The sequence below is a fragment of the Equus quagga genome, chromosome 5 (assembly GCF_021613505.1).
Source record: "Equus quagga isolate Etosha38 chromosome 5, UCLA_HA_Equagga_1.0, whole genome shotgun sequence".
Classification (NCBI taxonomy): Eukaryota; Metazoa; Chordata; class Mammalia; order Perissodactyla; family Equidae; genus Equus; species Equus quagga.
Window position 1 is genome coordinate 16670536 of NC_060271.1, and position 18059 is coordinate 16688594.

An 18059-nucleotide genomic window follows, 5' to 3' on the forward strand; every position below is an offset into this window, starting at 1 on the left:
CCCGGGACTCCTCCGTAGCCTGGGGTTGCCTGGTGCACGCGCTCTCCGCCTGCGTTTCCCAGACACTACTTCTGTCACCGCCCTGGGTGACACCAGCGTTCCCGCGTTCACACTTCTCTCGCACCCTCGCGCCTGGCGCAGCCCCCCTCGCCGTCGGCGTGCACAGCCCTCTGTGCCCGGAGCAGACCCTCCCCGGCCACGCCTCTCGGGCCTTGCGCTCTCCTACACGCGGGGACGCAGCACACGGGTGGGACCTGCTGAATGGCTTTGGCAGCCCGGGGGGCGCTTCCCCCTGGAGGCGGTGGCAGTTTCAGACTGTCACAGCCGACCAGCCTTGGACTCCTCGGGCTTATTGGGAGTGAGTGAAACTAGCTTTTACTCTGGCTCTTCCCGCCCTCCCTGCAGAATGGCACCTAGCACGGGAGGCACAGCCTAGGGGGTCTGTACCTGCGGTGGGCGGAGGGTGTGGGGACTAGCAGGGGGCTACTCCCGGCCTCACAGAGCCGCTCCTGCTCCATGAGCATTTTTCCAGCCCCCTCCCCTCATCTCTCCTCCGCTGATGTGGTGTGCCTGGGGGCCGGCCAGGAGCCGTGGTGGCTGAGGAACAGGTGCAGGTGGTGCCAGCCTCAGCATCTTGCAGAGGGCTCTGCACAGTGGCTACAATTGCTTATCTATAAAATATAGAATGTATCTATCGATGGTTGGACCAAGGACATAGGGGAAACTGATAAAGCCAAGGGAGGGATCCATCACCTAGTGACTCTGGGCAGATTATTTAATCTCTTTCAGGCTGCATTTGATCATCTGAAAAATGTTGTCAGGGAGAGTTGAGACCATATAAATGAAGACGTATCATAACTATAAAGCCCTGTGCACGTGCCAGTTACTGTGGTTTGGGTGATTCTGGGCTGGTATTTGCCATGGCTCTGCTCTGTGATTTAGGGAGACCAAACGCCATTTCTGTTCACTTATCCTCAAGAAAGGGGCATTAATAAGTGTCCTGTGTGCCTGCTAGCAGATTCCCCAAAGTATGGTCTCTGGAACCTTAGTTCTGAAAGCTGTGCCACGAGTTAAGTTTTCTCTGTTCTAGCAAGTCTGGCAAATTCTTCAAGTTCTCTATCACCCTTCTGGCCAATCACAATCCATTCTGGCAAATTAAAGGCTCTGAGAAGGACTGCAATACAAGAACCAGTTTAACTTTGTCAAACCCAGCATTTCCCTTGTTGAGACTGTAGCCCTTTTCAAGTTACACATACTTGCTCTACGAGGAAACGGTGCTTCTGGGACTACCAGTAGAGATGACGGGATATGGTAGAGTTGCCACTGAACTTGGAGAGCTAAGTTCTAATTGCCTTCTTGAATGAAGAGTAAGCAGAAGCCCAGAGAAGTTGAGTGGCTCATCTGAGATCACACAGCTAAACAGTGACCCAAAATTAACTAGTAGTTAGTGGTAAAACAAGGACCAGAACCCAGACACCATTCCGTTCATCCATAAATTAAGTTCTCTTCTGGAACCAGTCTTGCTGCTTTTTGTGGACATGCTGCAAACGTGTTTGCATGTTTGCAAATCCTTATGTTTGACAAACATAAGGATTTAAATGATTTACTGTTGAATGCGTTAAATGATGATCGGGTCCCTACTATGTATCGTTTGTTTGGAGGACTTTAGCACATAAAGTTCAACCAGCTGTGGAACCTGCGGTGAAGAGTAATGGTGCCAGAGTCATCATAGACACAGACGTGAGCACTCTACACACATCCACTTGTACACACAAATCTCTCTCTCCCTGCACTCTCACACATGCTCACACATGCGATCCTGTACACTCATTCACACACACGCTCCTACGTAGGCACACACACACTCGCTCACTTGCTTCTGTGCACGCACGTGTCTACTGTGCACATTCTCTCACACACGCATCCATCCTGTTGTGCTCCAGGCTGCAGCCAGGAGGCACTCGTGGCAATGTTCCCATGTCCCCATGTCCCCAGAGCTGGTGGAGGTGCCTGGCACCAGCTCCCAGATGAGTATTGAGCACGTGGGGAGTCCTTGCAGGGCCAGTGTGAGGTTCGCTTTTCCTTGGTGTTCTCCCGTTTCTCCATTTTCTGCCATACCTATCCCCCCACCTTTTTTGTTCAGCTATTGTTTGATCACTCCTTATGTGACTGAAGCCAGCTCTGGCTTCCACTGTGGTGTTTTAATCAACACCTCTGTTCGGGCAAGGACTTCGTCTCGTTCGTTTGATTGGAATCCCCAGCTCCTAGCAGAACGCCTGGCACAGAGGAGAGGTTCAATAAGCATCGTTGAATGGGTGAATGAGTGAGTGACTGCTGGCTGCTGGGATGGCGGTGACCCCGGGCCAACCTCCAGGGGGATTCATGGCGCATGTTCGCTGAGTGCCTGCTGGGTCCCGGGCACCTTTCTAGGGATTACAGCACTAAAATTCTTTAATCCTCTGTGCATGGAGCTTGCATTCCAGTGGGAAGAGAGAAAGGAATAGTAATGGACAAGATATTGCTAAATAGTGATAGGCACTGTGCAGAAACTCAGACAAGGCCGTGTGAATGTTAGGGAGGAATTGGGGAAGCAAAGGGTGGGGCCTGGGGCATCCTCTCTGAGGAGCCGACATTTACTCCGAGACCTGAGTAATGAAAAAGTGATGGCCATGCAAAGATTTGGGAGAAAGGTATCCAAGCAGAAGAAGAGCAGGAAAGGCCCTGCAGTGTGAAGGAGCTGGGCTGCGGCCCACGGAGAGGCCACACGGGCAGTTCACTGCTGATTCCCTTACCAGCACCCTCTGGAGGGGCAACTGCTGGTGTCTGATCTGGGACGTTATCTTCGTGGTTCAATCACTAAAGCCAAACTTGGTGCATCCTGGGCTTTGGGGAGGCGGGGCTGCCTCTGCTATCTCAGAGGGCGCCCTCCCATCTTGTCCACCCACCGCCCCTATAAATGAGGAAAGAGTTGGACTCTGAAGGCCCTTCCCAGCTCTGCCATACTAGAATTTGATGCTCTGTTTGCAGGAGGTTCACCACAATTCAGGTGGTCCATCTGGAGGGACCGTGAATTAGTCGTGCTGCTTCCATTATTAATAACCATGATGTCATACATCTGTGCGGTTCCTGGTCGGCCGCGGAGCACTCTCTCCTATTATCCCGTTCACTCTGTGGGCTCATCTGCCAAGTGGGGGAGGGCGGGGGGAGGGGGATGGTGGAGGTGGAGAGAGCTCAGCCCCTGCCACACATCGCTGCAGGCTCACCTAAGCTGCTTCCCCCTCTGAATTCCCTGCTTCCTCAGCTGCAAAGCAGGACGCAGAAGCACCTACCTCCTAAGGCCCTGGGGGTGTGAAGTGAGAACGTGCATGTCAGCGGCTGGCACGTTGTCATAGGCGCTTAGCAGCTGCTGGTTCGCACTTTACAGATGACGAACTCAGAACTAAGAGAGACCGTGACTTTTTTGGTCCACTTCTGTGTCTTTAGTCTTCCCAGCCCAGGGCTTATGGGTATGTAGTAGGCTTTGAATAGTGATTTTGTTGAATTGATTTGCATAAGGTTGCACAGCTAGTAAAGGGCAGAGCTAGAACTCAAACCCAAGTCCTTTTCATAAACATCACACTGTTTGGGAACAATTGCAATGGTTGATAAAGACAGACCTTCACATCCCAATTGGGGATGATCAGAATTACTGTTGCTTTCTTGAGAATCCTAGAATTGTAAGGTCTTGGGTTCTGAGGCCTGGTATTCTTTATAAATCAAGAAATGAATTTCTCAAGAAACATTTTGGAACCTTCTAGAAGAGGGTATAGAGGTGAGAAAATGACCTTCTGAGAATTGAGAACAGGGGTTTTTTAACCAAGGAAGTCTGTTGCTGTCATCTGAGAGCTTTTACAGAAGAGTTCCAGGTTCCACCCCAACTGTCTGATTCAGAACCTCCAGGGAGGGCGTCTGGGCACGTGGAGAAGTGCCGTGGTGCTAGAAGTTCAGCCTGAGGATGAGAAGCCTGGCCCTCTGGATGCCCAGGAAGCCTAGTAGGACCTCCATCTGCCTCGAGTGTCCATGCATCCTGAGCTGTGGCTCTAACCCCCTTGTCTGGAGCCCACATCAGCCACATGGTAGGAGCAAGAGCTGTGCAGCCCCACAGAACTAAGTTTGCATCTCCTGCTTTCTAGAATGTACCTTGGCCAAGTTCCTTTACTTCCTTTACCTCCCCTAAGCTTCAGCTCCCTTGTCTGTAATATGGGAATGCACACACCTGTCTATAGAATGGCTGTACAGATTACAGGAGACCATCTATGTGTCAGCTATCTTATGTGATATCTGTGCCTGGCACATAGTAGGTGAACAGTAAAATAAAGTTTCAGTTATTATTATGAAAAATGAATGATAGGAAAAACAACTGCAGGACTTGTGAATTGGTTGCTAACAAAGGGTTCAATAAAAATGCACCAATTTGCTCCCAACACCAGACTTTTGAGAAGAGGATACACTCCATGTCGTAAACTCGTCTTTGGGCCAAAGAATTACCAGCTCCGCCATCTTCCCACACCTCTTCCTTGCATAGCTCCGGCTCTAGTGGAGAGCTGAGCGCTGAATGGGGGCCAGGGCCAGCATCACTTTCCGCGCGCTTCTAGCAGATCTGTGGGCGCAGAGAGAGGGACATAAGGTTGGGGGTCAGTGCTGAGTTCAGACCTGGTCTCCCATTCCTGAGGCTGCCATGTGGGGCATTTGGAGGGGAAACACCTGGCTAGTGGGAGTTGCAGGTTGCACTACTAACTCACTATGTCATTCATTCATTCATTTATTCATCACCCATGGATTGAGTTGAGCCTTCCCTGGGATCAGCTTTGGCTAAGCACTGGGAAAATGCCTCCATCCTCAAGAAGCTCAGAGTCTAGCCGACCCAACCACTCAGCAGCCACGTGGCCGTGGACAAGTTGCATTTCCTCTCCAGATCTCAGTTTCCTTATCTCTAGAATGGGATTATCCTGGCTACTTCACTGGAATATTTTGTTGTTTTAAAGACCCACGTGTCTCTGGAGTGCCGTCTGTGTTTTAGGGTCTCTACTATAATGGTGTGGCAGAGAACAAGGCCTTTGGAACCAGGAGGAACCCCACTCTGCTGCTGGCTCTGCCACGTACTTGCTGTGTGATTTGCTGCATTTTTTTTAACTTCTCTGTGTTTCCTTTTCCTCGGTCACACAATGTGGTTATGACACCTTCGTTGCAGGGCACTCTGAGCGTTAGGTGAGATGATGATAGAGAGCACCTGGCTCTCAACAAGTGTGACCCCCATTTTCTTTCTGTCTGGCTCGTGCCTCTACTGTCCTGTGCATTGCTACGTTTAGAGTCACCTCCAGCCATAGCTGCCGAAGCTCATCAGGTACCCAGGAATGGGCAGGGGTGGGCAGACAGCCAGATTGGAGCTCAAGGAAATAAACACATGTCCCTTGGTGAAAGGTGGGCAGGGGGAAGTGGTTCCAACCCAAGAGGAGTCAGGACTAGAGTGTGGAGTCCGGAGTCCTGGCTTCTGTCCTGGACCTGCCACTACGACATTGTGTGTCATTTGCCAGGTCCCTCCCCTCTCTGGACCTCAGTGTCCTCACTGAGGCCAGTCTGCAGGGTCCCCTGGCTTTCCTCCTGCTCTGAGAAGCCTGCGGGCCTCTGATGCACAAGTGCTGAGTGGCCACGGTGATGGGGTGGGCTGCCGTGTGTGGGGATTTCACCAGCTTTTTCCAGCCTGGGCTCTGCTGGAATTGATTGTGGAGCGGGGCCAGCAGACAGGCTCTGAACCAGGAAGAGACTGTGGTTTCCAACTGGCAGAGCTGCTCATGGGAGAGGAGGCAGGTGAAGGGACATTAATGGCATTAAATTAAATTCAAAGAAGGATGTTACTCCCTTTTTTTTTTCTTAAAGAAAAACCCAGAAGGTTCAAAGCCACCTGCTTCCTGAATAGCTTTTCTCTTGTTTGAATTCAACTGTGTGTTGCATTGGGAAGGGTCTGTTTTCACGTTATCAGGATGGAGGCAAGAGATTGCAGAGTAAAGCTGAGCCTCCAGTCATTCATTTACCAAATATCTGTTGAACACTTACCAAGTGTCAGGCACTGTTCTAGGCACATCCAGCAGTGACCAAAGCAGACAACAGCCAGTGCTGTCCTGGAGCTTATAAACCAGCAAGGCATCCCAGGGCGGGATTCAGGGGGCTCTTGTACGTAGGGTGGTCAGGAAGTTATCGCTGATAAGGTGACATTTGAGCAGAGCCATGAAGGGAGTGTAGAACTGAATAGGCTCATTTGAACAGAATTTTCTTTCTCTATGGGGTACAGGTGGGGTCTGTGGAAAGATCTCATAGGAAGCTGAAATGATCAGCTCAGCCAGGCAGCTCAGATTCTGGGCTGTCCTACTTTTGATACAGGATATTGAGTCTAATTCATGACCATCATTACACCAACGTTAATAATAGTAACAGTGACCTGGATGGGGCTCTGTGTGAACTTGGCTTAATGCCTGCGAAACGCCTGTCCACATGGAGTGTCTTGATCAGCCCTCTAACCAGGTAGGAGGTATCGTCTCCATGTTGCAGATGTGGAATCTGAGAACTCTATATGTGGAGTGACAAGCCCAGGACTGTATCCCAAGTGAGGGGCAGAGTGGACCCTCAAACGCAGACTCTGCTGCTCATCAGATGCTGTCTTTCTCCTTACAGGGTGGCTGGGCACCCGGTGTACCACTTTGCGTGCAATAATGGATGGTATCTATTTCTTGAAAACAAAAATAAATCCATAGACAAAGAGATGAGGACTAAATGCAATGAGGGGTCCTGAATTGGATCCTGGAACAGAAAACGGACATTAGTGGAAAAACTGGTGAAATCCGAATAGTCTGTAGTTTAGTTCATAGCAAGGTACCAATGTCCATTTCATAGTTTTGACAAATGCACATTGGTTATGTCAGATCTTAACATTAAAGGAAGCTGGGTGAAGGGTATAGAGGAACTCTGTTCTATATTGAGACTTTTCTGTCAATATAAGATTATTCCAAAGTGAAAAGTGTGTTTGAAAATAAATGAATAAATCCACATGCACTCCAACTAGTTGGCCTCCTCAAGGTTACTTAGGAAAGCCACAATGGTGATTAAGTAATTGAACCCCTGCTGCCTCTAGTCACCCCAAGTGTGCTACTAGAGTTGCCTGTGTGAGAAGGAGCAAAATCATAAGCCAATGCCTGTAACCTGGAGGAGGAATGTTCTCTTGGAGGTAACTCCCTGGGAGACTGTCCCCAAGTGAATTTCTAGTATACACCATATAACCTATATTTTAGGCTGTGCCGAGTATGCCCTTTAGGTGTGATAAAAGTTCACCAACGCATTTTCACTTGATGCCATGGCAGATGGACGGAAACCCAGTTTGATTTGCAGGGCTGTATCCCGCGACTACAGGAATCGTAGTGACTAATGGCTGTGAAGGGGTGCTGCGAGGCCGTGAGAACAGAATCAGAGAAGTGGAAAGGCGTTGTCAGTGATCTGGTTTTCTTTTACGGTAGAAAGCATTTAGGGCCAGGGAAGGGTGTCTCCTGGAACGAAGAAAAGGGACCGGGGTCAAGGGATTCTGAGATTTGGTCCCTTCTGGCCTTGATTCCCCATTCACAAAACCAGGGGGCTGGCTTAACTGAGTCTCTGAGGACCCTCCGGCTGAAAGCCACTGAGCCCGGAGCAAGCAATTGGTCCAGGCTCACCGTGCAACCACCAAGCGACACAGCTCAGCCTGCCTGGAGACCGGCCTCCTAACCGTTTCCACAGGGCTTGTGGCCACATGTCACCTTGGCATGTGGGCATTTTGTGTCGCCCTGCAATACAGGGGAGGCAAAATATGCTGAGATGACTTTAGCTGTGGCTCTAACCCCCTTGTCTGAGGTGGACAGGAACCCATGGTCATCACGGGTCTATCAGAAGGCATTTCATATTTAAAAGAGGAGGAGAGCCGCCCCAATACAGGCTCTTTATTTTAAGCAGGCTCTGATCTTGTAAAATAACGAAGCCTAGAATTTCCCATGGTGTGTTCTGTAGATCATGTGCTGCGGGATGGAAAGAGACGTTACAGGAGGAAAATAAAAGTGCTGTAGCCAAGTGCATGAGGTCCTTATACTGCAGGGCTTCTGAGCCTTTAATATGCAACAGTGCACTGGAAATCTCCAAAAATGTGTATGTGGGAGAGAGAGAGAGAGTGTGTGTGTATGTGTGGATGTGTAGAGGTGGATATTGTGTGCAGCTCTCCAAGTTTGATCAGAGAACTCATATATATATGAATGTATAAGGAAATATATATATATATATATACACATATGTGGACTATATGTATAAGGAATATATATTTATGTATGTATATATAAGGCTAGCTGACTAGAGCTCCATAGAGAAACATTCTGGGAAACATTAAAGCTATCTGAGGTCAAAGCAGAAAAAAACAAAACGAATGCTAAATTGCTACTTAAAATTTGTTTCTGCATGTTAGTTTCAGCACGTCAGTTTGCCACATTTTTCTTATTTTTGTTAACTTAATTTCTTTCTTCTCAGAAGAAAGTGGCAAATTGCATGCAAATGATCCTTCCCCCTCCCCTGTGTGTTGTGTTCATGGGAGACAGAAGTATTGTGCGCGCTCACTGAGTGAGGGTGACCATGTGACAACTCGGTGGTGGGTCCCTAACCCAAAACCCACATGCGACATTGGCGTTTGGGAGCTAAAAGAGAACCTCATGAAAACATACCACTGAAGGCCAAAATTCTGCTTTTGTCAAGTGTGGCCTTTGCACAAGGGAGCTCCTGGTCCTCCCATACACACAAGTGTATTTGTCACCCCGAAAGACTTGCATCATTACTGATCCGTGCATCTACTCAGTGGACACGCCCGGTTGGGTGAGAATGCCCTTTGATTGATGACGATTTCCAGCTGGGCTGAGCTTCACCCTACTCCCTGGTCCAAGCCTTCCCCATGCCATGTTGCCCCGGGGAGAGTCCTGTAAACCGCCTGCCTGTCCTGAGAGCCCCTCAGAGCCTGGGCCCCCCTCAGCCCCCACATTCCCTGACGTCCCCATGCATGCATCCTGCCCCCACCAGATCCTGCTCCTCGCTCCTCCAGGCAGGCCCCTGAGCTGTGGATGCCCCATCTAAGGTACAGGCTCCAATTCTTTTTTGTGATTGCCTCGTCAGAAACCGAACTTCTCTTTCCTTACCTGGCTTATAAGAACAATGTGCTCTTAAAGATGCCACAAATACAGTAGAGGGTAAATAACAGAAAGAGGGACAATTTAAGGAGGGAGTTTTCTTTCTCTGCAACTTGCAGAGATGGGAGGAGGGGGGAGCTTCGAAAACATCTCGTGAGGATGAAGCGGTTGGTTCGCTAGTCCCTTGGGCTCTGGCCTGTCTGTCCTCTGACATGTGTGACCACAGATGCCATTTGGAGTCTTCAGGCGTCTCTTTCCTCGGCTGTAAGCAGGGCCTGATCTACTGCCTCCCTCTGAGGGTTTTCACTAGTGCTGTGCAGCTCAGGGGGAGCCCTCAACAGTGCCTGGTGCATAGAAAGCTACGTGTTTTATTATTCTTTCTGAGAATTCCCATTAACTAACAAAAAAAGCCAAGTTTTAAAAAGTGTGCAAAAGCTATAAACAGGTAGTTCCCAGATGTGAAAATGGCCCATTAACATATGACTAAAGCTCTAGCTACTAAAAGACAAAGGGTTATAAATTAAAATGATTATAGATGGCAAAAATAGAAAAAATAAAAAATAGAGACGATCTAGTGCTGGCAAGGGTCAAGGGGACCTGCAAGTCTAAGTTGGTATCAGTGAAAATTATAGGGGCCGGCCCAGTGGCATAGTGGTTAAGATTGCACGCTCTGCTTCAGCAGCCTGGGGTCTCCCAGTTCGGATCCTGGGTGCAGACCACTCTTCAAGCCCTGCTGTGAGGGCGTCCCACAGAGAAGAGCTAGAAGGACTTACAACTAGAATATACAGCTATGTACTGGGGCTTTGGGGAGAAAAAAAAAAAGAGGAAGATTAGCAACAGATGTTAGCTCAGGGCCAATCTTCCTCACACACACAAAAAATCAAACCTACGAAAAAACAAAAAAGAAAGAAAATTATAAATGCACATGCCTGCTTCGATCCAGCAATTCCCCAGCTTTAGAAAAACACATGTACAGAAAGATATCTATGTACAAGGGTGCTCCCTTACACTATTGTCTGCAGTAGAGAGAAATTGGAAATGACCTCAACCGTCCAGCAGTGGCAATGCTTAAAAAAAAAAGTGCATTTGTACCATGGAATAGTTTGTGGCAATTTAAAAAGAAACAGGTGAATTTACAGGTCGTGACATGGGAGGACATTTACAACATATTCTTAACTGGAAAAAGGTTTCTGTGTGATATGTTTAAACGGATCTCATTTTTATTCAGAAAAAGTTAAGCAATTCTATATGTGCCTACACAGGTAGACATGTTTCTGTGCTCATGAGAACATCCCAGGGAAGCATTCACGGTCATTTCGTCTAGAGAGGAGAATTTGGGAGGGCGCAGGGGGCTTGTCCACATTGTACTATAAATACTTCTGTATTTTTTAAAAAATTTATTTTTAAACAAAGAAAATAAAAAAGAAAACCCAAGAAAATGAAGAGCGAGGAATATTAATCTCTACAGTACAGGATTACTGAGAAGATTAAACGAGATAATACTTGACAAGCATCTAATACAGTGCCTGATGCTTAGTAAGTGCCCAATTAATGCTTCTTCTCCCTCCATAGACTCTGTGCCACTCTCTGTCCCCTCTGTGTCCATCCCAGTGATTCCCTCGGACCACAAGCTCGATAAACATGCAATGCCATTACAGCCCTGGGCGCTGTGTGCACCACCCGAGTGCCTGTCCTGGTCTGGAGACCCCATCCTGTCTCATTTCCCAGCCGTTCCCTGGGTCCATTCCTCTTGGTCCCTTTTAAATGGCTGCCATCCTTCGCTGTTTGTTGTCAGCCCCGCCTCTTGCCTCCCAGAAGGAACTTCTCACCACCTTGCAGTGTGGGGCCATCTGTCTTTGTCACCAGCACATTCCGAGGGTGGATGTTATCACTGGGGTCAGGTCTGCTCATCGATGTGTTCCTTTTCTGTTTCCACGGCCAGGCTTTCCCACCCTCGGGGCCTGTGGGCTTTCCTGGGTCCCTTCCCCCACTAGCTTCCACCTGGCCATGATGAATTCCATCATGTCTGCTTAAAATCATTTTACTTCCAATTTGCTAATTTAATTCTAGTCTTACAGAATGTTGGCAACCCTGCCAAATTGGGTGCCAGATGCAGATTTAATGAGCATATTTTCAGTTCTTTCTTTCCTGTCTGCATGAAGATGCTGAAGAGAACAGGGTCTGGAACGAGTCCCCAGGGGGCTCCCTGGAACGTCCCTCCCTCGGTTTGACCCTGAGCCCCTGGGCATGACTCTGCAGCCAGGTCTGTCCCCGCCTGACAGGAAGAGCTCACGCTCTGCTCCTCAGGCGAGGGGGCTGTTATTACATCATCCTCCCAGTCCTAGAAGCCCCAAGCGGGTTCCCGTCATTTGGACTTCACAGGAAGTGTATTTGGAGAAAATTACTTATTTCCTCCGGCCTGTGTCTTCCAGCAGCCATGTGCAGCTCAACAGATGTTCAAGGATTCGTCTATTTGACAAACACATATTGAGCACTTTCTAGAATGATTTCTCAAAGTGTAGCCTGTTGTCTACCTGCAATGGAATGATGAGGGGGGCTGGAGGGTTGGGGAAAATGCAGATTCCTGGGTACTGCCCACAGCTATAGAATCAGACAGTGGGACAGGGTGGGGCCTGGGATTCCACCACCCAGGGGTTGCTGATGTTGCCAACATTTCCATGTGTTACCGCATTTCAAACTCATACCAACCCCTGACGGAGACATTTTTATCTCCAAGAGTAAGACTCAAAGAAGTCAAGTGGGTGGCTCAAGGCACGTAGTGGTGAACATCAAAGCCAGGGCGTTGGTTGAGGCTTTTGATTCTAAATATAGGCTCTTTCCATCTCCCGTCACAGCGGCTCAGGGCCCGGCACGGTTATCCGTGATCACGATGTAGTGCTCCTGACTGACACTCGGCCTGTCTGTGCCCACTCTGGTTCATCCTCGCAGGCCCTGCTTCACAGACGAGGAAACGCAGACTCCGGGGCTGGCGCTGCCAGGCTGTCGAGTATGCAGCGCTGTGACAGCGGGAGCCGGGCCCCATGCCACATCTGATTCTAAACTCCGCACCACGTGGCGCGAAGGGCTGAGGGCAGAGGAGATGCTTGTTCCTTCAAGGAGCAGGGGAAACACGCAGAGCTCTCTGGATTCAGTGTCGGAGGCCTTGCCTTTCCGCTGGTCACTTCGGTGTCTGAGCCTCAGGCTTGTCATCAGTGCAAGGATGGGTGTGGCGACAGTCAGCAATTTCCAGACTTTGCTGATAATGGATCCTCCCCGACTCCTCATATTTTTTTTTTTTTTTTTTTTTAGCCCAAATAAAATCTTACGCTGAATCCTAATACATGCAAAGAGACAACACTGGAGATGCCTTGAGCGGCTCAGGGCTTTCCAGAAGAAACATTGGAAACATCTCGTTTAGCATTTAGCAGGGGTCGCCTGTGTGCCTCCTTCGCCCACCCACCAAAGTAACATGCTGCCTACGGCTTCAGCTCCAGAGTCGGGCATCTTGGGGTTCAGTCTGGGCTCTACCACTTTCTGGCTATGTGAGCTTGGGCACGTCCTTTCCCTTCTCTGAGTCTCACTTTCTTCCATGTAAAATGGGTGTGGTAATCATTGAGTTGAGGTGAGGATTGAATAAACTAGCGCGTGCAAATACTCGGCGCAGGGCCTGGCATGTCGGTGTGTCAGCTCTGGTTTTCCTTTGACGGACCAGGACGTAAAACACGAGAAATGAACCCGTCACGGCGGAGATCTCCCAGGCCCTAGAGACGCCATGTCACAGGAGTGAGTGATGTGGACGGTGAGGCCTGGCCATTTGTCGGTCTATATATTTCTGCCCATTTTTTAGCCCCTACAGGGAGTGAGATCTTGTTCTAAGAGGAAAACTCCCTCGGGGGTGAGGGGCTTTGGGAGGAGGCGGAGTTCAGACTGAGCTTCCCAGATGGGACTCCTAGGGCGGGTACAAGAGCAGGCGGCAGGCAGGGCAAAGGCAGGGGTGGGGGGTAACAGCTGGGCTTGTGCGAGTGGCCTCTGGCCACTTCCCTCTGCAGGCCGGCTGTCACAGGGCAGGGTCTCGTCACATTCCAGAGGCCCGAGGAGGGGGCAAGATCAGAGTGTCATGGGCTTCAGGCACAAAGGGGTAGTACCCAGCGGGTCCCAGTGTTTGCTGGCAAGAAGGCGGAGAAGGAAAGACTGGGATGCTGTAGGGACCTGCAGCTCAGGGGCGGTGAGGCGGCGGTGAGGGCGCCCGGCCCAGCCCCGCAGTCAGATGCCTGAGGGCAAATCCACGCAAGTGTGTTTCTCCTGCCCAGAGCCAGGCTGCAGGAGGCGCACTCCCGGGGTCACAGCCAAGCCCTGGAAAGGCCTCCAAACTAGAACCTGCTGGAAACTCCTGTGCCCACGGTGCCACGGTGATGGGGAGAGCGAGGAGGAGAGAGCGAGTGGAGCACCGAGGAAGGGATGTTTTCCATCGCGGCGGGGTTATTTCTGGCTCTGCTCCTGCTCCTGCAGTCACTGTGGAAACTGCACGTGCCTGGTTCAGTGTGGAAACATGACGAGTTTCTCAAGGATGATGCACGCTAGGCAGGCAGCCGGGAAGCTGCCACTGCTGGGGTGGGGGTGTCTGCCTGCCTCCCTCCCGTGCACCCCACCACCCCTGCCTCTCTCTCTGTCTCTGCCGGGGCTGCCACTCTCCTGAAGCTGTTTTTAGGGGAGATGTGTTCCATGCAGCGTGGTAGGCGGATTAACGGCCTCTGAGAGATGTCCGCATCCTCATTCCTAGAACCTGTGAAATGGGTACTTTACACGGCTAGGGGGAATTAAGGTTGCAGATAGAATTATAGTTGCTAATCAGCTGACTTTAAAAGAAGATTATCCTGGATCATCCCCTTGAGCCCGGTGAAATCTCAAGGGCCTTTAAATGTGGAAGCGGAGGCAGGAGGGTGGGTGTTGGCGGCGTGACATGAGGAAGGCTCCACCGCCATGGCTGGCTTTGCAGATGGAGGAAGGGGCCATGCGCCGAGGAATGCAGGCTGCCTCTAGAAGCTGGAAAAGGCGAGGAAATGGATGCTCCCTCGAGCCTCCGGAAGAAATGAGCCGTGCGGGTGCCTTGATTATAGCCCAGTGAGACCCATTTGGGACCTCTGACTTCCAGAACCCTAGGATAAGACCTTCATGTTGTTTTAAGCCACCAAGTTCAATGGTAATGTGCCATGGCTGCAGGAGGCTGGCCACCAGGGAGGCTGAGAGCACAGGGGAGAGGTTCTTAGAGAGGCAAGTTGCAGATGTGTTCTTTTGTTTTCCTGAGGTCTCCTCGTTGCTATTGCCTCACGCTGGGCACAGGTTCCCTGCCAGCCACCTCGCTGGCCACGTGGGAGAGTGACCATCCTCTGAGTAAGCACCCAGCTCTTTAGAGCCCTGAGCAGGGTCTCCTGCAGCCACACTGTGCCGATGCCATCTCGAGCCTAGAACGCCACCCCCGTCTCTGCCCCTAAGCCCCCCAGTTCTTCATGACACCCTGTCTTGTCCCCCTCAGTAACTCCTCCTTCCTCTGACACTTTGTGTCGCTCCTGGGGTGTCCGTCCCTGTGGACCTTGCATTGTCTGTGTTTTAAGCACAAGCTTGCTGCTGCCCCTCCCCCCGTGCCCATCCACCAACCAGCCCCACAAGAAGAGGGACAGGGCCACTCTCCAGGGAACTGCCAAGACCTAGGTGAGGAATGAGTGGATTCTGCTAGTGGAAACTGGTTGTGCCCCAGACTTGCAGGAGCCATGCTCTGTGCTGGCTGTGGTCCTGGCTGTGGCACCTGGTGACTCTGACCTTGGGCAGACCTCTTCCCTCTGTCCCCAAGTGCAGGCTGGAGGTAAGCAGGTTGGTGTCAAAGGCCTTTGACAGTACTGCTGTCTGCAGCGGGTGTCGCACACTGTTGGTGTCACTTCCCTCTCTCAGAGATGCAGTCCAGGAGAGACAGCTCTTCTCCCAGGCATGGCAAATGTCACCACCCTGCCTGGGAGCCTTCTCCTCTCGCTTTCCTGAGCACTCCCCTACACCTCCACCTGGATGACACCTGGAGAAAACATGGAAAAGCCGGGCTGGGACATGAGTGAGGCAAGTGAGGTGCGTGGTGTGCAAAATTTAAGGAGGTACGCACCATCGGTGTGGTGCAAAGGTGGTACGGAAAGGCCAAACCCACACTTCATTTTATAGATAGGAAAACTGAGGCCTAGAGAGTGGAAATGACTTACTCAAGGGCATAAGGGAACCAGTGGTAGGGCTGGGACCAGGACACAGCTCTCTCCCCTTCAACTCGAGGGCAAGTCCACTCTTCTTGCGATTAAGTGCATGAGCGAGTACCCAGATGAGTTTGTTACTCCAACACATATTTATTGAACGCCTTTTCTACATTAATACTATGCTAGGAGCTGAGCTCCAATTGAGGAATAAGACAAACAGAGCCTGATCCTCCCCTGAGAATTTATATTCTGTGAGAAGAGAATAAGTCATTACACATTAGTTCTTTAATTACAATGGTGATAAATACTATGCAGGGGATGGTCAGAAGTCATGAGCTGTGAATGGTTGTACAGGTTGTGCACTGTACAAATGTATGTGGAGGTCCTACTGTGGGGCCTCCGTTAAAGAGTTTACAGTATAATTTGGAAGACAGGACCAGTGTATCCTTAAAGTAACAGTACAAGGCCGTGGTTACCAGCTGGGAGAGCCAGAGTGGAAGACGGGCCTGGAATTGCAGCCCTGGCTCCTTCTCTTCTAGGACTCTGGGCCCTCAACTTCTCTCCCTCGCTGTCTGGTGGTCAGATCACATGCAGCCAGCCTTCATTGGGAGTCTCAGAGGAGGAAGAAGGCATTGACCTGTCTTGGGGGCAGAGCTTCTGTTGCCCTGGACTGGGTTCCAAGGCTGGGAGGCCTGTGATGGCAGAAGGGGCTGGAATGTTCAGACATAAAGTCTTCTCTGCGTGGGCAAAGTCCAGCTGTCAGTGTTGCCTCTTCTCTGGAATGTGGGGCCTGGAAGGAGCCTGACTTCTAGGAATTGGGCCTCTCCTGCCCGCAGCTGACTGCGGCTTTGCGCGCTTGAACCTGCCTGGTGTTTCTGCGTGTGTGAAGAAAGCTCATGCAAATGCACAGGGAGACGTGTGTCCCACCTGGCTGCCGGTGAGGCCAGCTGCTGGGCTGAGCACCAGGCAGCAGTGGCATGTGTCCTGGGGGCCAGTTCCCCCTCTCCCACACACTAACCTGGGGACTCTAACAAGCCACTCGCCTCCCTGAGCCTGACTTGATCTGTAAAATGAGAGTGAGAAAGACCTCTTTCACCCAATTGTTAAAATAGGAAAAAAGAACAGGTGCACAAGGATGTTTTAAATCCCTGGCTTATAAGGACAGAGAAATTGCCACCCTTTGAGGGCATTCCTTCAAGGATCAAAAGGGCGTCGAGCATATTTCCAGAGTTGGAGACCCGTCCTGGCTTTCAGGAGGAGCAGAGAAAGACATGTGGTTCTCTCTGTTTGTTTGTTTTGCTTTAACGGGAAAGGATTATTCTGGCTGGGAAATAAATCAACTCCTAGACAAGGAGTTAGGACTGAAGGGGTCCTTAGAGTTGAGCTTGTTTGCTCTTTGGTTTGACAGAAGGGGAAACTGAGGCCTGGTGGGGAGCATGATTTGTTCTCGGTCACATGCCTGGATAATGGCAGAGCTGGGGTCCCACCCTGTGCTGCCCACCTCCCACCACCCCCCATCCTGCCCCCTAGTTCTGGGAGCAAAGCTATTTAAAGAACGGGAGGTAGAGGCAGCCTGGTAGAGAATCAGGAGGGGGGCCCCGGGGACGGGTAAGGGGATAGGAAGGTGGGCACAGTGGGCAGAGGGTGAGCAGCGTGGGCAGGAGGAAGGTGACAGCGTGGAAGGTCTTGGTTCCAAGCGGCCAGAGGTGGACGCCCTTCAGATTCCCCTCCTCCTGCCCCGCCAAAGCCTCGGCCCATCTCCAGGTTCGGAGGCCTCACAGCCACCACAGAGGCAAGCATCAGACTGTTTGCGGTTCCAGGACTGCAGCACAGAGATGGCAGGTCCCCTGGGAAAACCCTTCGGTCTAGGTGGACCTCAGACCAGCCCCTTTGGCAAAATCACCTGTTGCCCGTCCTGGAAAGCGAGTTCCTGAATGCGGTGACATCAGGGGCCACACCCTGGAAGGCAGGCCGGTGGTGGCGTGTCTGTTCATTGTTATTCATCACTCGTTCATCCCGCATGCCAAGCACCGTGCTGAGCGCTGGAGGTACACAGACAGTACAGGTTGTTCTTGCCCCGAAGGCACCCGCTGTCTGCGGGGAAGACGCACAGGCGGGAGGATGACGATCATAGCGTGGTCAGATGGGCAGGAGGGTCGGGAGCACGAGAGAAGGGGGTTCCAGCCGGGTCCCTGGAGCAACAGTGGGACTGGGGCAGAAAGAGGGATTGCCAGAGCTGAGCTTTCAAAGGATGGGCCGGAGGTCACCTGGCAGAGAAGGGAGGGAGGACCTTCCTGAGAGTGGGGACGGTGTGAGCAAGGGTTTGGAGGCTGTGAAGAAGGTGGCGTGTCCAGTATTACCAGGTAGTTGAAAGGCAAGAGGTGAGGGAGGCTGTCGGGAGATGGGTGAGGCTGGAAGGTCACAGTGGCCATATGGGGAACAGGCTGAGGAATCTGGATGTCCAATGGCGGTCAGCAAGCATCGGAAGTGGTCAGGGAGCACCGTGAGGCATGCTTGTTCTATGATGCAGAAATGCCACACCGAACAGCAGGAAGAGTGGGCCTGGGCAGGGGGTTGGAGAGGAGCTAAAAGGCTTGAGAGATACTTA

At 51.1% G+C, this 18059-nt stretch overlaps 1 protein-coding gene across 2 annotated transcripts in view; it reads left to right on the forward strand.

Moving 5' to 3' along the window:
* The window catches only part of HIVEP3 (HIVEP zinc finger 3), a 469874-nt gene that overhangs the window by 344353 nt on the left and 107462 nt on the right, over window positions 1–18059 (forward strand). The window lies entirely within an intron of this gene.